This window comes from Cydia strobilella, chromosome 4 (genome assembly GCF_947568885.1).
Source record: "Cydia strobilella chromosome 4, ilCydStro3.1, whole genome shotgun sequence".
Taxonomy (NCBI): Eukaryota; Metazoa; Arthropoda; class Insecta; order Lepidoptera; family Tortricidae; genus Cydia; species Cydia strobilella.
The window spans coordinates 11829917-11849287 of NC_086044.1; the positions used below are offsets into that span (position 1 = coordinate 11829917).

At 35.9% G+C, this 19371-nt stretch overlaps 1 protein-coding gene across 1 annotated transcript in view; it reads left to right on the forward strand.

Annotated features, from left to right (window-relative positions):
- LOC134741064 (trissin receptor) overlaps nt 1-19371 on the forward strand; it is a 121035-nt gene that overhangs the window by 40231 nt on the left and 61433 nt on the right. The window contains exon 2 of the mRNA XM_063673826.1: nt 10211-10302. The gene's annotated coding sequence lies outside the window, so the exon portion shown is untranslated. The remainder of the gene's footprint in view (nt 1-10210; nt 10303-19371) is intronic.

A 19371-nucleotide genomic window follows, 5' to 3' on the forward strand; every position in this document is an offset into this window, starting at 1 on the left:
GTTTTGATGATAATGATGTCAGCGATCACTCCGGCACCCATGATCTGATTTGAATAATTCTTTTTGTGTTTGAAAGAAGTTACCTACAAGGTGTTTTCGTAACATTTTTGGTTTTGATCTGATGATGGAATCTGTGAGGAATTGAAGGAACTCCTCAATTTTTAAAGGCACGTGTATGGTGATTTCGGTGTTTTCTACACGCACACGATAGCGAATATATTAATGTCAAACTTGTGGTAAGGCTACTGATGATGAAGACCACGGACGAAATGTGGAACTTCTCTCGTATGTGTATTATGATTTTTGATGTAGGTAGTGTTGGAAACAACCAAAGAGACTGAGAGGTGAGAGGTAGGAGTGTGAGAGGTGAAGGTAGAGGGTATTAGTGTTTGGGGGGTTTGAGGTTGAGGGTTGAGGGGAGGTGAGTTGATGGGTCGAGGACTGAGGGGTTGGGAGTTAAGGGATTGGGGGTTAGGGTTAGGAGTTAAGGGGTCTGGGGTTAGGGGTCGGGGAATGGCGGTTGAAGGGTTGGTGGTTTAGGGTCGAGGGGTTCAGTGATTAGGGGTTGATGTGCTGTGAGGTTGAGTGATCTGGGGGTTTGAGGGATAGGGTCAGTGGCGGGGCGGAGAATGAATTTAGTGACAGGAATGATTTCCCAGACGGACTCGAGGAAAATTCTGATTATTTAATAAAGTTTACGAATTTATTATTAAACATGATTTTGTTTTTCATTCATGTGTCACGCTCTTAACAATGTCTTAAAACTAAAAATGGAAAAATAAAAACTTTTATAAAAAAATATTGAAGTTTGAAGTCGGTTTATCTTTTTTTTATAAAAGTTTTTATTAGCTTCTGTACTTCCGGCTCTGCGTAGATAAATCAGTCAGTCAGGACTTGCGCATTTATGTATATACAGTGTGGAAAAAAATCATGAGCCCTTGAGGGAAAGTGCCTTAAAACCTTAAGTTAGCTCATTTTTCTTAAAAGAAACAATCTTTTAATTTTAAAAAGAAACAAAACTGCATTCGAAGTTTTTTTTAATTCGCTTCTCTGCCCGGGAATCGAACCGAGTACAAAATTCCAAAAAATAATTACTTGCTATTTTATTCTACGAGTCGATACAGTTAATGTTAATGTTAATGTCTTACACTTGTCTGTCGTACAAAATATCCATAAAATCGAATATTTAGTACTTAAGAATATTTTTAGACAAACGAAATTGAAAAAAAAAACTTAGAATGCAGTTTTGTTTCTTTTTAAAAATAAAAGAATGTTTCCTTTAAGTAAAATGAGCTAACTTAAGGTTTTAAGGCACTTTCCTTCCAGGGCCCATTTTTTTTTCCACCCTGTATGTAGGTGAAGATACGGGTATGTAGTTAAAGTAGGTATAGATACTTTAGCTACATACTACATACCCGTCCCAATCCTATTTATCGTTTATAACTATTAATATGTATTGGTATGTACATAACCTATTACACCTGCTCTACACATAGTTACCTTCCGATTAAATTGGATTTGAGAACCATAACTTTTCAATTTCACTTTTAGCGACGACACAGACTGATACAATACCAGCGTTATGTAACTCTATGTGAAGTCTTTCAGAGGGGGTCTCAAAAAAGTCTGTATAATATAATTAACAGATTTGGGACATTTTCTGCTATACGAGGAGAACCTTTTAGCGGGTGCTAAAGTGGTAAGTAATAATGACTTTATAGACTGCTTGGAACGGTACGTTTCTTTACAGGGTTCCGTACATAAAAAGGTAAATCGGAAACCTTATACGATCACTCTTTGTGTCTGTCTGTCAATCCGTCTGTTGAAATTACTTACACACATACGTATATAGGTCGGTAAGTCGGTGACTTAAAGACGAATGTGTAATGTAAATAACGGAATTATAAACATGGGGGCCACTTTTCCACTTTTGGGAGGTAAAATAGATTTATATAAAAAAAATACTTATCGTACAAAAAAACAATAAAACTTACTTAGAAGGTACAGTACTCTAGAGAAGAAACGTATCATTTTATGCACACTTTTTAGAACAACAAAGACCCACTTTCAGAGCATCTGAAATGAAAAATATTAAATACTTAAGCCATATTTTGCGTATTCCGAACTTCCTATAATCTTAGTCTCTATAGAAATTCTTAACCATAAAAACCTTTGCTTTGGCTCAGCATAGATTAATAAATTATGTCAGTAAGTTTAAATTATGTGATTCATTTTCAGGCCCTTTAACTTTCATTAGAGTAAGCTTGGATCCAATGATCCTCTCATGGAAGAACTAAGGCGGATATTTTACCTTACTGACATCGACCTGTTTCGTGAAGTTAACGACAAGTTAGTTGGATACAGAATTAATAACTAAGCTATAACTAACTATGATTGTCCAACATACCTACTTTATGACTAGAAACTGTAAGTAGTCACACAGAATTCGGGATGTTTACAATTTGAAATGTGTGAATGAAATATCTAATTTTATCCTACATTCTTCATTTCTCATTATAAGAATATACAAAATTGTTTCAACAGCAGTGAATCATTAATTTGAGGAGGAATAAAATACTTCGGCATTATGTGGAATGCGAATAACGTTCAGGAAAACGATAATAAAATACCTACATAATTCTTTAGACATTTTGTTGAAAACCGGATGACTCGGCAATGTGTTGAATACGAGGCGCACGCATGAGTTCAGAAGTTTAAGTAGATGAAGGAAGGGTGTTGTCATTCTTGCTCATAAAAGGTGTAAAATGATTACACGCATGCATACCCGCCGGTTGTAGCTTATTTACATTCCGAGAGATGAATTTCTTTTTCTTTAACACGTTCACTGCGGTAGGTTTCAAGACCTCTTACGAAGTATGGTTAATTACGAGTAAAGCTAATTGCCGCAGCGAAGGTGCTAAAATAATTATTACGGTTTAGACTCACGTACGTGTTCTTACGCGAGTGACTAAAACACGTGAGTCTAGAAACCGTAATAATTATTTTAATGTTAGTATATCTCACGACAGTTTAAATTCTTTTTCCTTCTATTTCTCGCATATTTTTACATCAAGCCAAAGTAATTCACTTTAGTTTTTTAACAATAATTGGCGATAGTTGTCACCAAATGTTTATCTGAGAACTAGAATCTGAAAAGTTCGCATGAGAACAAAAATCCAAGGATGGGATTTCCGAGAAATCGAATTATTAGGATTTTGAGAGAAATCGAATTAAGAGGAGGCGTAGAGCCAGGAAATTAGAAAGAAACAAAAAATATGAAGATTTGACGATCGCGCGGGTTTTGACGTTTTACCTCAATAACTCTGAAAGTATACTTCTGATTAAAAAAATTCTAGTCTTATCCCTCCGCTATACCACTAAATATGTTATCCTAAAATTATGCTGCTATGGTATGTAGGGTAACGACGTACAATTTTATTGAAAATAAATGAGAATTAGACTTGTTTTCGTGTTTTTTTTATCGCTAACCTTTTGCTTAGAGTCTGTCCTCGCAAATCTATAGTTTACGAGTTAGTCATGTAATTCGGCCTTGATTAAAACGTGTCAAAATTTTATATAAAAACTACAATTTTGCGTTAGCTCCCTGTTAATTATAAATTGTATTTAATGTGATTTCTGACACAATGATTGTATTGTTTAAGAATAATAAAAAAAGTAATATAACGTTTATTTCAGACAAATAGCCCATATTATAAAATTACAAACATAATTAAAAATAAATAAATAAATAACAATTAATCACAAATTCATTAAAACGAAATAAAATAAATTAAATTAACACTTAAATGACAATAAATATAAATTTAAATTATTCAAAAATTAAAAATTCACAGTTAAATATTACAAATTTAAAATTATTTAGTAGTTATGTCAAGATTATGATATAAGCATGTTCTGATGCCTGTTAATGGGTTTTCCAAGTGATCTTGCTAAATCCTCAAATAGCACACGTAATAGTTATTTACACTACATATTTATGGTGCTACTTTAGCACTTTACGTGCCTATGTCGAAAATTTAAAGGGGCCATATGTAAGTACTGTAACACTTTGTATGATACACGTGCAAATAAGTAATTCGCAACTTTCTACTTTTCGCACTTGTACCATTGTTTTACAAGGGGGCACAATTCTTGTTTATCCACTCGTGCAAATAGCCTAATATTGATACCCGAGCAAGCGAAAGATTCCCAAATTAAACCACGAGCGTAGCGAGCCCATTTTCTAACAAAAGCATTTGAGTACTGGTGGGTAATTTATATTAGAAAATTCCTAATCATTTGACTTTTTACATGTATTATTATAGAGTAACACAAACGTAAATTTTAAAGGTCCTCTCCCACCCTTACCCCTTATTTACCATATACCCTTTTTATTTGTTTTTAAAATCGGCCTTATGGTGCTTTACAACTAAACTTGTCTCATAACATATACACGGTGTTGTGCTCAATCCGAATCGATATAAAGCAAATAATAAAGAATTCTGAGAGCTACACCAATTTGACCCCAGGGAAAATTAATGGTTGGTGTAACAAAGCCAAATTGTTACACATTTGCTAATTTAAACTGTGTATAGCTTTACATAATTTAAGTAATTATCACTAACACGAAACTACAAATAGCTGATATTGGTGCAGCTTGGGGGATGGAGATAACTAGGCTACACCTACACCATTATTGCCTAGTAATAGTTACGGCTTATACGTGATCCTAAATATACTCGTATTGCTCCTTTGAGGTGTGGCTACTGATATAAACTATCTGTATAGTTATAACATTATTTTATAAGTATAACGATGTTTTGGGGTAGCCTACGGGGTACGGGGATGCCCCCCGGCATACAGTCGAAATTCACAAAATACTAAAACAGAAGCATTTTTTAGGGTTCCGTACCCAAAGGGTAAAAACGGGACCCTATTACTAAGACTCCACTGCCCGTCTGTCTGTCTCATGGCCAGGCTGTATCTCATGAACCGTGATAGCTATAGACAGTTGAAATTTTCACAGATGATGTATTTCTGTTGCCGCTATAACGACAAATACTAAAAAGTACGGAACCCTCGGTGCGCGAGACCGACTCGCTCTTGGCCGGTATTTTCTATTTTTTATATAGCTATATAGCTATCACGGTTCATGAGATACAGCCTGGTGACAGACAGACAGACGGACAGCGGAGTCTTAGTAATAGGGTCCCGTTTTTACCCTTTGGGTACGGAACCCTAAAAAAGGCCAAAGTAGCTATGGTTAATATACCTACATCATTATGTAAAAATATTTTCCATATTGTCAATATCCAGACATACTAGTAAAATAGATAGCATATGAGCAATTTATGATAGCGTAGGACCTGAAAGTTTCAAAATTTAAGCTTTTTTTTAACTTTCAAAAAGGAATAAAGTAAAGGTAACTTTCATTTTATCCAAAACAAGATTGTATTAGCAACTATAGGTATACATAAACGCAATATTTCACCAACAAAATCCAATTTTCTTGTTTTCCATACTTCAAGATGGGCTCTCAGTGACGTCACGATCACTTAATGTTTTGTTAGAAGCGTTTCGCGAGTGAAGTACCTACGACTGTCAGACTTTGAATATCATTTCTGACCTTTGTATTGCTTTAATGCAGTGGGTCCCATATATACAATTTATCCTAAAAAAACCTGATCGATTGATACCATTTAAAAGTTGATACTATTGATAAAATTTGTCATCTAGCCTATAGTTTAACTGTAAATATAAAATACAATAAAATGGCCCGATACATACTGTGAACTGTTTAGAAGTATCACTTTACGAATTCCTAATAAGTATTGTTATCCAATATCGATACAAATCTTTTTATCTATTACTAGCTGAATTTACTAATAAACTAAAAGTTTGGTAATTTTAGGTGATTATTTTTGTTAAATTTATTTCGCTTAACACAAATGTAATAAAAATTTCATAAAAGTCATTGGATGTGGGCTAGTGACCGCGGGTTAGGTATGCATACGCGATGCTGCGCACGATAGTGCAATCGACGACGGGTTGTGGTTACCAAAGCCTTTGAGAGCCCTCTTGTACCTACCACTCTATACCTAATAATATATACACGTTCACAGCTTCCAATAAACCGCTTCTCCTCTGGGAGTGTCAGGGAAATTGATCACTGTGAATATAATGATACATACACGAGCAAAATTTGATGTTTTTTAAGAACACAATTAAATACTTAGGCTTGCTCTTAATGTAATTACAGTTAAGTAATTTAAAACCATGTGCGATTCAATGGTTACTGAAACTATAATATTCAGTTGAAGTCATAATAAAATAAAATACACTGCAGATTATTGTCAAACGCCCACTGAACTCTAAAAATGAAACTGTAAATATAGAAAACAAGTGATTTGAGTTGGTAACAATGGTAACGGTATTCGTCAAATATATTTGTGGGTTGTAGACATACCTAGTATAATATTATGTTAGAATACCTATACGATTATAATATTTTATTCATACCATAGCAACCATAATTACCAATTATACTTATATAGACAGATATACAGCTCTAGAGTCATACGGCTGGTAAACATTTCCAGCCATGGTACCGTTTGATATATATAGTGTGTAATATTGATGAAATGTACGGTACGTCTATTACGATATTTTAATTATGATGCGTATCTGATCACAATATACTGAATCGAATCTGAATCATGTAATCATCACGCGAGATGAGATGTTGTAAACGGTATCTATTATCCAAACATCCTGTCAGTAGCTTCCTCCTACAGCATACCAAAACACAGTCCAAAATATAATTTATTAGTTTATGGTAGTGTGTTATTAATTGGAAAATATGACTTTTTATATATATTTGATGATTTTACTGCTTGCTAAATGGTTGAATATTTAAATATAGGTTACTCTAAAAACTACCTCTATTTGAGGAGCTGTGCAAGTGTCGCACTCATTTTCTACGTGATGAATGGCTCATAGCAAGACTTGTTAGTAGGGCTTATTTATTTTCTGCTTCATAAATCTGTCTGCCAAGTAAACGCTAACGCTGATGCTTATCTAAAGTACGCCTAAATTAAAATGAATGTGAAGCTGCTTGAGTAATAAGATTGAAGAACCCAGGTGTCTAAAAACTGAATAAACATGGAATCCACACATTAATTATAATTTAAACATCTGGTGTATATTATCAACAGTAGCTGGAAAAGTTGGCAGTTGAATATCCAAACAACGTAAACATTTTTGAGCTCGTCTCAAACTGAACGTGTTCCTATTTTTTCAATAATTTTATACCTATTACATGGAACGTCTCTATAAAATAACACACACAATAGGAAACAAAAGTGCAATTGTGCTTCTGGCCAAGTCTTTCGTCATTATAGTTACATGAGAAAATTTAAAGTTTGTACGGAACCCTCGGTGCGCGAGTTAAACGAACTCGCACTTGACCGGTTTTTTTACCTATGGTATCTGAAGCTACATAGGTAAACTAATTACAGGCATAGATATACCTTATCCTATTGCAAATACAAAGTTTCAGAGCAATCTAGCTAATAGTCGTTTTAAGATGAGAGCGTAACTACTGTCCGCGCGCCAATTCCGTGCATTCGGAGGTCGAGGAGGAGAGGGGATGTGCGCCGCGTCCGTACGTACAAAATGACACCACTCTGCCATGACGCCCAACATTCCTAACATTCCTCAGCCGTGCACGGAATTGTATGGAGAACCGAGTTTGCCGGGGACTAAAGTGAAGTGACGTTCGGATGTCAACTGCATCAGCTGCATTACTATGGTGGCGTCGCTGTTGCCGCCGCTGTAAGTATTTATCATTTTACAAGCTTTTATTTAACTTGCAATGAACCTAACTATGTATGTCGTACGGGTCAAATCTTGCAAGTTAAATTTGACCCACTTCCCGACTTCCAATGAAGCTGAAAATTTGCATACGTATGAAAGTCAGGTCAGGTGACAATGCAATATTATGGTACCATCGAGCTGATCTGATGATGGAGAAAGGAGGTGGCCATAAGAACTGTGATAAAACAACGCAACCTAATTGTGTTTGAGGTTTTTAGAATTGTCTCGATGAGTATTAGTATTTTTAATAAATATATTTACCGATTATGTACCGGAGACTAATTATTTAGGGGGACTATTAAATAGGTAATTATTTTATATTAAATACAACATAAATACCCGTCATAGCGGAAGCACGTTCTGTGACTTTTTGTAAGTCGATATAGTCGTCTTTTAGCCGTTTTCTTCCCGCTGACACAACTGAACAATATTAAATATAATTTCCCTTGTGGTTTTATGTACGGATTTATCCTGTTTTGATAATATTTTATACATAAAACTTGCAATTTTTGTAAATAAAAATATACAATGACAGAAGGTTATTTACTTTTTACAAGACAGGTGTCAAAGGTTTGATTGCCATATAAAATTGATAATGTTAGTTCCCGTTTCTGCCTTTCGAACAGACTTTATGTCTGTTTGTTCGCGATAAACTCAAAAACTGCTAAACTGCGAAGGCGGGGTGGGTCGCTAGCTCGCTAGTGCTATATTATTGTTACATATTTGCTGCGAATTATTTTTCGAAAGTGCTTTTCAATAAAAAAGACACGTCAAGATTGTTTTGCCTTTTTCTAATGCTAAATAAAACGAAGTATAGATACTGGTTTAATTTTTGTTATTTTAAGATCGTGCGTCTCGCTCGTACTTAAAGATTCCAACGCGTTGCTAGTAGTAGCATCAGATCGAATCGTATTTGGATGGGATTCGGCCATTCTAATTTGAATAAACGTTAAAAATCTAATTTCTTCGAACAAAAACGTCACTCTTGACACTGACAGTTCCAACTAGTTCCGAGCCATATTATAACAAGATTTTTTTTAAGTTTATTAAAATTAGAACCAGGCCGTTTATCACTACATTTTCCTGGACAATATTAATATGTATGTAGATGTGGTAATAATTAGGCACCAAACTTTGTACACACCGATTTATTAGAGTAATAGTTTAGGCACCATACACATCTATATAAAATAGAAGGAGAAGGAGCGAAAGCGCATGCAAAACAATTATTTAACATACAAATTATTTGAAATGCAATTTTACGTGACAGCAGCAAGAATAACACATGCGTCTCCAAGGGCTCACTGCGCCTGCGGGCGGCGGGCGCAATGCATCGCTGTCAGCGCTGCAACCGATGGCCGCTCATTAGACCGTCCTGTACGGCGCGCAGCGCTTACAGCTGCACTCGGATTATTGACTAAACAAAATATAAATTCATCCCTACATCAACTCAATCAACTCCCCAGTTGGCACAGTTTGTAAGCTTTCTAACACTGAATTAGGAATATATTGGCCTGATTAAATAATGTGCACGGTTTGTTTTGGGATGTAGATACAGATATACGAATCACATTTTTTTCACATGTAGGTACCTATTTATATACAGCTACTCTTATTGGTTGTAAGCATCGCCAGTTGTTTCTTGTGAAGTTCTAAAACGTTCAATTAGGCACATACAGCGAAATAAAGATGTTTAATAGATCATTGGATGAAATATTTCTTAAATCGAAGCTGTTTTTTGCCTTCATTTTGATAACGAATTTGTATTAGGTACGGAAACATTAGTCAAATAGGCACGAATTAAGATAAAAATCTTTTCGGTGACTGAAAAGCTACAAGAACGATCAATTTTTTTGTTCAATTCTTTATTGTTTGCATACCTACGAGTTCTTAAATAATTATAGTAGGGATTTAAGGACGGTGTAAAGTAGAAGTAAGCGTTTCAAACGTCCCCGTCCTACCCTACATCATTAACCTGTGTTTTTTTCAATCACCCTGCACTATCTCTCTCCTCTGAGCTAACTAGGAAACCCTTGCTCCTGTCTGGAACATGAGAGTTGTATGAGGCCACGCCCGCCCCGGCGAACGTGACCCCATCACAACATTATTTTTATTATATACCTATAAGTATCTATATACTTATACTAATAAAATGACCAATAGACCAAGATGCACATACTTACTTACCTATTTTATTTAGAGATTTTTACTAAATTATTATATCGACATGTACTCGTAGGTAGGCTTATGTTAGTAGTTGTACCGCTTTCCTAGTAAATTAGCTATTGTTATGCATTTATAAACTCCTTTTTAAACATTAAAATTTTGTTCGCAGGTACGCTCGTCATATACCTAATATTATGTATGGAGCGAAACATGTCGAGCAATCATCGACTGTATAAACGTGAGTGACCCGGTTTAATATAGGTAAGTATGTAATATTATGTATATCTCAATAACATGTAAGATTCTTATCTGTTTATCTTTATTTTCGTCTCGCTATTCGTACGAGAATCCGAGTACATGGATTTCTCATATTTATCTAGATGACACGCATTCTTGGGCTATAGTACAACCGGATTAAGTCTCACCTCGAAATCCTTCCAAAGATATGAAATTTGGTATGTACGTTAATTAAAGGTCTCTTTTTCATGTCCACACTATTGGACATTTGGGGACCTCGAGGAATCGCAGCCATCTTGGAAAATGTGTACCATCCTGGAGAAATTTGCGTTTTACTCTAAATATACGTTCTCTATGAAAATATGGTGTAAGGCAACATAAAAAGTCCTAGATAACTTTGCGGAAAAAATACATCTTGTTATAGAAAATAATAGCTGAATCCAGATTTAGCGCTTATACGCTTTCAGGGGATATTCTCTTAATATGAAACTTGGAGGAATATGAATTCCACTTTTGTCTATACATTTGTACACGTTCTACTCCAATATCAACAACAACAACAACACTTAAACAGAAAGTACGGTTATGGGTTTAAATACTAAAAATCAGTACACCCTGTAGCTCAGGATACTGGACGGATTTTTTAAAACGACATATTGGTAGATTCCTCTTGCCCTTCACAACCTGTTTACACCTGTTTTATTAAAGTAAAATCAATACAGCTGCCTTGAGAGGGCGCCGAATAGTAAATCATATTTTTACTTCTAGCGCCTAAACTATTGAGTGGATTTCAATAAAATAGACATCAGTAGATCCATAATTGGTACACGAGTGGTTTGCAATACAAATTTACTAAAATAAATGGAGGAAAAATGTGTAAAACTTAAAAATGTGACTATAAAAACAGATTTTAGGTCTTAAATGGGGTTTAAACAATAGTGACAGTAATTAAATTTGACACCTACAATTTCAGGGATCCCTATTTGCGGGTCATAAAATTGGAGCTTCGGGGACCACGGGGATCAAACGCCATCTTGAAAAGTATAAGTCTTTTTTGGTTTTTCTTTTTTGTCGGAATATCTGGGTTTAATGTGAATACTGTGTATAGCGAAACGAAAGCTTATTAAATTCCATACTAAAAAGTTATACAACACCATGTCCCAAAAACGAATCCTTTTTCTAGAAATAGGGCTTACAAGTTACAAGGGAAGCTTACAAGTTTCCACATATATTTTTTTCATGCTTGAGTGGATAATGTTTTTGTGTTCCAAAAATTGGTAAAAAAATTATACAAGTATTTTTTCTGACCCGTCTTAAAACAAAATTTTTGTAGGAGATGATTAAGTATAACCTTTTGACTTCTGAGCCATATCTAGAAGAAAGCTCCGTTTTAGGGACATGGTGTTTTATACCTTTTTTGTGTAGAACTTAATAAGCTTTTGTTTCGCTATACACAGTATTTACATTTAACCCAGATATTCCGAGAAAAACAGAAAAACCAAAAAAGACTTATACTTTTTAAGATGGCGTTTGATCCCCGTGGTCCCCGAAGCTCCAATTTTATGACACGCAAACAGGGATCCCTGAAATTGTAGGTGTCAAATTTCATTACTGTCACTATTGTTTAAACCCCATTTAAGACCTAAAATCTGTTTTTATAGTCACATTTTTAAGTTTTACACATTTTTCCTCCATTTATTTTAGTAAATTTGTATTGCATAGCACTCGTGTACCAATTATGGATCAACTGATGTCTATTTATAACCGACTTCAATTTCATAGAAAGAGGAGGTTCTGTATTCGGTTGTGGCTATTATTATTTTTTTTTATGTATGTTCACCGATTACTCCGAGACCCGTGGTCCGATTTGAGTAATTATTTTTTTGTTCGAAAGGAGCTACTTCCAAGTTGGTCCCATATTAATCTGGTTCTGATCTGATGATGGGATCCCTGAGGAATTAAGGGAACTCCTCAATTTTTAAATGCACATGTATGGTGATTTGGTTGTTTTCATAAGCAACTTGAGCATTTTCTCTCGAAAACGACCAATTTTATGAAGTGGACCTGATGATGATGATTGTTTTGATGATAGTGATGATGATTTTTTTTTTTTTTTTTTTTTCAATTTATTTTGGTAAACAAACAGCCACTACAAGTAATACATATTATACTAATTACTACAATGTCTACAATATGTGTGGCGCACACCGCTTACCACTAATTAACATGAATAATGTTCATTCAGAGTCAAACTAATCACCGTCAAGTCTTAAGGACTACCGGTGTCGACAACAACATAGAATGGTTGATTATGCATAAATATGTTGGGTAGGTACTTGGAATACAGTGTAAGAAACTAAAAGAAGTTAAAAGAAGTACTTAGTTTGTAGGGAGTGTTAAAACATCAATAATACGTTTTTTATAAACACTTAAACTACAACCAAAAATATCTGATGTGATTAAATTTTTTATTGTAAGTACTGACAAGTCTGCGCAGAGGAGCGCGCTCACCAGCGTGCGTGCGGCAGCGGCCGGTTACAAACAGCTGGTGCGGGCGCGCCTCTCGCTGTCTACTGCGGCTGGGTACTATATAACTAAGTTTATTGTTAAGAGCAATACAGTCAAACTGATTGTAACAGATGCCGTATAATACTAATGCTTCAAGTAATGAGCGCCTAGAACTAAGATCCAGCATACAATATTTCTTTAGTAACTCTGGATAAGATAATCTACTGCGATGACAGCGAAAGTGCATAGTATTTAGAATTTTTTTTTGAACGGTCTCGAGGGCCTCATTACCTATATATTTACTGTAATAAGGGTTCCAAACACATACATTGTGTTCCAGTTGAGAGCGAATTAGTGATTTGAATAGGTGGAGATATGTGCTCGGATTTCGAAATTCGGTACTAGAGCGCATTACAAAACCGTACATTTTGAAAGCTTTACTGATTACAGTACATGTTGATCAAGATGTAACTTTGAATCAAATGTAATTCCAAGATCTCTTATTGAATGGACTAGGGCTAGTTTGGTGTTACATAAGTAATATGGGACATCTAGGGCAATTTTTTTTTTGTAAATTTGATAAGCTTACATTTATCCATATTTAGTCTAAGTTTATTGGCATGACAATAGTCCGAGAAGCGATCTAAGTCCTGCTGAAATTTCTCACAGTCGTTGTGATTACTAACAGTATGGTATATTTTGAGATCATCTGCATAGAGTAAGATATTACAATAGTTAAAGCAGGAACCTATGTCATTTATAAATATTGCGAACAGCAGTGGACCCAAAATGGATCCCTGTGGGACTCCGGAACTAATTGTAGTAGCATGTGACTCATGTCCCTTTATGGTGATTTTTTGAGTGCGGTTTGTAATATAAGATTTGAACCAACGCCATAAGTTCCCACGTATTCCATTGAAAGATATCTTTTCCAGAAGCAGTTGGTGGTCCACCCTGTCAAAGGCTTTCCTGAAATCAGTGTAAACACTGTCTACCTGTATGTTATTGTCTAGGCTTTCGAATAAGTACGTTGTATATACAAGAAGATTCGTAGTTGTTGAACGACGTTGAACGAAACCATGCTGATTTGATATTAGTTGACTATGTATATTCGGGTAATTTTTTTTATGGACTAATTTTTCGAAAACCTTTGACAGAGTGGACAAAATAGATATTGGTCTGTAATTCTCAATCAGTTGTTTGGAACCCCCCTTATGTACTGGCACAATGTTTGCCGTTTTCCATATAGTTGGAAAAACTCCTTCATTGAGACATTTATTATATAAAATTGTTAGCGGTACACTTATTGGTTTTGCAACTTTTTTAAGGAATATAGGAGGGATATTGTCGGGGCCTTTACCTTTAGATATGTCAAGTTGGTTTAGCTCATGGGTAATATTACTTGTAGAAATATGTATATTGTGTATATTTATATGAGAAGTCGGATTCTTTTCGGTGATGTCAAAATCGTCAGTTACTGTCGAAGATTCGAAGACAGAGAGAAAGAAAGCCGAGAACATATTGCATATTTCATCTAAGTCACTAGATTGTACATTTTGATATGACATAGTGTTAGGTATCTCTGAAGAATGGTTCCGATTCGAAATGTAAGACCAAAAGTATTTCACATTGCCTTGTATGCTATTTTCTACTGTATTTAAGTATTTATTATAACATTTAATTGATTCTGCTTTAAATCGACTCCTTAGCTTTTAGGTCTCATAATCGGCTAAATTTTAATATTTTTTCCATTTTACCCACGCTTGATTTTTATTTTTGTATATGTTTATTAATGCAGGGGAAAACCAGCGGGGAAACTTACCGGAGTATGTTTTTTTATATGGATTTTTTTTTTTACTATTGTGTAAATACGTTCGTAAAATAAGGTTACCGCACAATCAGCTGATAAGTTGTTGAAGAGGTCGGCCCATGGAGTCAACTCAAGTTCTTTACTAATAACTGTGTAGTCAGCTTTGTCAAAAGAATATTTATATTTTGGCGGCGGGGAAATAGTTTTATTTTTATTCTTAAATGGTACTAAAACATAAAACGGAGGGTGATGGTCATCAGGGGGTACAAGGGTGATGGGAGCTCGGTAGCAGGTACAGTTAGAATCGTCGGTGAGGAATAAATCTAAAACCTTTCCCCCTTTGTTGTGAAATATATTATACTGAGTAAGGTTATTTATCGCGATAAAATCTTTAAGGCACTTTTCACGAAGGGATATATGTTCGTTTGATATTATACTTAAATGGTTTCCTTGATCTTGCCAAGCGAGCGAGGAGTAATTATAATCTCCGACAATCCAGTAACTACTTATTTCAGCCTCTGAAAGCAGCTCTTGTAACTGTTCAAAATGTATTTCATAAGTTAATGAAGGCTGCTGCGGTGGAATATACACCGCACTAATGACGTGTCCTATGATGACCAATCGATATTTCGACGATTACATTATCCACAAGAGGCGGATGTAGGATGTTCAGCGATTACTCCGAGACCCGTGGTCCGACTTGAACAATTCTTTTTGTGTTTGAAAGGAACTACCTCCAAGGTGGTCCCACATTAATCTGGTGCTGTTCTGATGATGGGATCCATGAGGAATTGAGGGAACTCCTCAATTTTTGAAGGCACATGTATGGTGATTTGGGTGTTTTCTTAAGAAACTCGAGCATTTTCTCTCGAAAACCACCAATTTGATGAAGTGGAGCTGATGATGATGATTGTTTTGATGATAATGATTTCAGTGATTACTCCGGCACCCATGATCCGATTTGAGTAATTATTTTTCTGTTTGAAAGAAGTTACCTCCAAGGTGTTTTCGTAACATTTTTTGTTTTGATCTGATGATGGAATCCGTGAGGAATTGAGGGAACTCCTCAATTTTTAAAGGCACGTGTATGGTGATTTCGGTGTTTTCTGAAGTAACTCAAGCATTTCCTCCCAAAAACCACCAATTTGATGTAGTGCAACTGTAGCCTAACCACGAGTTTGACACTAAATATTCGCTAGCGTCTTCGTAACTTTGTACACTAATATGCCAGTACGAGCGAGATGCATAAACAGTAAGTTACGCACACGATAGCGAATATATCAATGTCAATCTCTTGGTAAGGATGATGAAGACTACGGACGAAATGTGGAACTTCCCTCGTATGTGCTGTATTATGATTTTTGATGTAGGTAGTGTTGGAAACAACCAAAGAGAGTGAGAAGTGAGGGGTAGGTGTGAGAGGTGAAGGTAGCGGGTATTAGTATTTGGGGGGTTTGGGGGTTGAGGGGAGGTGAGTTGATGGGTCGGGGACTGAGGGGTTGGTAGTTAAGGGATTGGGGGTTAGGGTTAGGAGTTAAGGGGTCTGGGGTTAGGGTTTGGTGGTTTAGGGTCGAGGGGTTCAGTGATCAGGGGTTGATGTGCTGTGAGGTTGAGTGATCGGGGGGTTTGAGGGATTGGTACAGTGGCGGGGCGGAGAATGGATTTAGTGACAGGAATGATTTCCCAGATGGACTCGAGGAAAATTCTGATTATTTAATAAAGTTTACGAATTTAGAGTTATACATGATTATGTTTTTCATTCATGCGTCACGCTCTTAACTAAAACATAAAATGGAAAAATAAAAACTTTTATAAAAAAAAGGTAAACCGACTTCAAAAAGGATGAAATAAAATATGATCCTTTTAAGGGTTCCGTGTTTAAGTATATGCGTTACCAACTGATATGTTTGAAGTCGGTGCCAAGCCAAATTTTGAACCATATATATATATTCATAGTGATTTTGGTGCAATTCGATAAGGCTGCGGCTATATAAGTATGTACGTTGGATTGCCTAACGCAGCGTACTACGTAGGCGAACAACACGCGAACGCTAAGCGGCGCGGCACGGCGTCTTAATTAATCCTTTGATACCTATAGAAGTGTCCTACGTGGGCGATCTCTTTGCGAACGCGAACGCCTTGAGGCGGCCGCGCCGCGTCGGTTCGCTTCGCGTTCGCGACTATTCGCCTATGTAAGACGCAGCGTTACACGACGACAATAAACGAACTTTCTGTAGGTATTTAAGAACACACCTCAGAACAGAACACACGGTTGAACCTTCTTGGCGCAGTTCGTACCATGCTTGTCGGCACATTAGTGTAAATCTAATGCGTTTATATCGTCGTATTTTTTAAAGAGCATTTCTTACTAATTCTTGAACAGTCTATAGCACGCAAGTGTGGGATTGGGACTGAGTTATTTTCTGTCGCTTATCCAGAGGACTACATTTCAAAATATAAAACAATTCAAGGAACCTTCATGCCAAATTTCAGCTAAAGCGGTTCAGTTATTTAGCCATGAAAAGGTAACAAAGAGGCAGACAGAATTACTTTCACGTTTATAATATTTGTACAGTTGTAATGGGATTTATATACATAAAGCTCATTATTTTTGACTGGTATTGTTACTACTTGGCTTGGCACCGACTTCAAACATATCAGTTGGTAACGCATATACTTACACGGAACCCTTAAAAGGATCATATTTTATTTCATCCTTTTTGAAGTCGGTTTACCTTTTTTTTTATAAAAGTTTTTATATTGAAATCCACTCAATAGTTTAGGCGCTAGAAGTAAAAATATGATTTACTATTCGGCGTCCTCTCAAGGCAGCTGTATTGATTTTTCTTTAATAAAACAGGTGTAAACAGGTTGTGAAGGGCAAGAGGAATCTACCAATATGTCGTTTAAAAAAATCCGTCCAGTATCCTGAGCTACAGGGTGTACTGATTTTCAGTATTTAAACCCATAACCCTACTTTCTGTTTAAGTCGCAGTCGAGTAAAATGTTGATATTGGAGTAGAACGTGCACAAATGTATAGACAAAAGTGGAATTCATATTCCTCCAAGTTTCATATTAAGAGAATATCCCCTGAAAGCGTATAAGCGCTAAATCTGGATTCAGCTATTATTTTCTATAACAAGATGTATTTTTTCCGCAAAGTTATCTAGGACTTTTTTGTGTAGAATTTAATAAGCTTTAGTTGCCTTACACCATATTTTCATAGAGAACGTATATTTAGAGTAAAACGCAAATTTCTCCAGGATGGTACACATTTTCCAAGATGGCTGCGATTCCTCGAGGTCCCCAAATGTCAAATAGTGTGGACATGAAAAAGAGACCTTTAATTAACATACATACCAAATTTCATAACTTTGGAAGGATTTCGAGGTGAGACTTAATCTGATTGTACTCTATGGCGGCGCCGTGATTCGTGATTCGTGTAAGATTTATGAAATTCAATACCCGAGTAATTCCAAATCAAACCAGATGTTCCGACTTTTTATTACGTAGTTACGTACCTAATAATTTTATTTTTAGAATTTGGTTTTTATTTGATGTAGATTAATGTCCGGTTTTATTAAAATTGTGAATTGGACCTCAATCTTAGATAAAAAAAAAAGAAAATTACTTAAAATAATGTTGGAGTTTTCCCTCTTAGGTCGATTTGATATTGGGGAAAAAAGATGTAATTAGTGGAATTATGAAGTAAAAGGTAAAAGCCGGATCATCACAGCAACTGCCTACGCGGCATTATAGAGGGTATTCAGGAGACGTGTAGTGCGGCTAATTAGCTCGACTTAGTGTGGAGGTATGGTCCCATCCGGCAGAAAGGACTAAACTTGGCATGCATATAGCTTTTACGTTTATAAGAAAAATAGAAGTAGAAACACGCGTAGAAGATACCTCCCCCCCCCTCCTCGCCCCACTTTTATATTCGCATTTTTAGTTTTTATAAATTTTCATGAAAACTATGAAAGCTACACTAAAAATGTCTAGGAGAATTATAATATTGTCTTCGGTTACCGCGATAGTTACTCATGAAATAATATGTATAATATATAATAGTTGTATTGTATAACTAGCCTTATGAACCGATTTTGCATGTACAACCAGCCTTAAAGTTTATGATGGTTCATTATTTTAGTATGTGGGTATTTTTGCACTTTGTAGCTTTTCCTCAGTCACCCGGTGACCACGAACGCTGTAATGGGTTTCGAAACGTCGGAACGTATTATAAATTCAATATACGCGATATAATCAGTTTTCATAGTTTTATTTTAGGAGAATTATATTTTTGATAAAATTCTCTACAATATTGTCTTTGGAAGTATATTGTTAAGACTAAACTTTAAATATATCGGCACCCGCCACCACTATATTCACATTGACCGTCGAGAACGCAGCTCCACTTTGGATGACCGGCTAAGACAAGCCAGAAGCAGAGAACCTCGTCCTACCCATCTACCTGTCGAGTGACAAAACTCCCCCGGAGCACTCGGGTACGTGGGGTCGCTAGTCCACAACACCTCGCCGTAAGCTACCCTACATTGACTGCTTATACTGGGAAAACCAGATTATGAAAATAAATAGTACTTTGGCAACGCAACGGCTTAACTAATACCTTTCTTTTGCAGGAAACTCTACTAATATCCGTTTCACACACTTCATTAATTAATTTCTCCCTATTTATACACGACACGAGTACTTAATAGATATTTGCTTTTGCCACTCGCACGGACGGACGTCGTAAGTACCTACTCAACTAATCTCG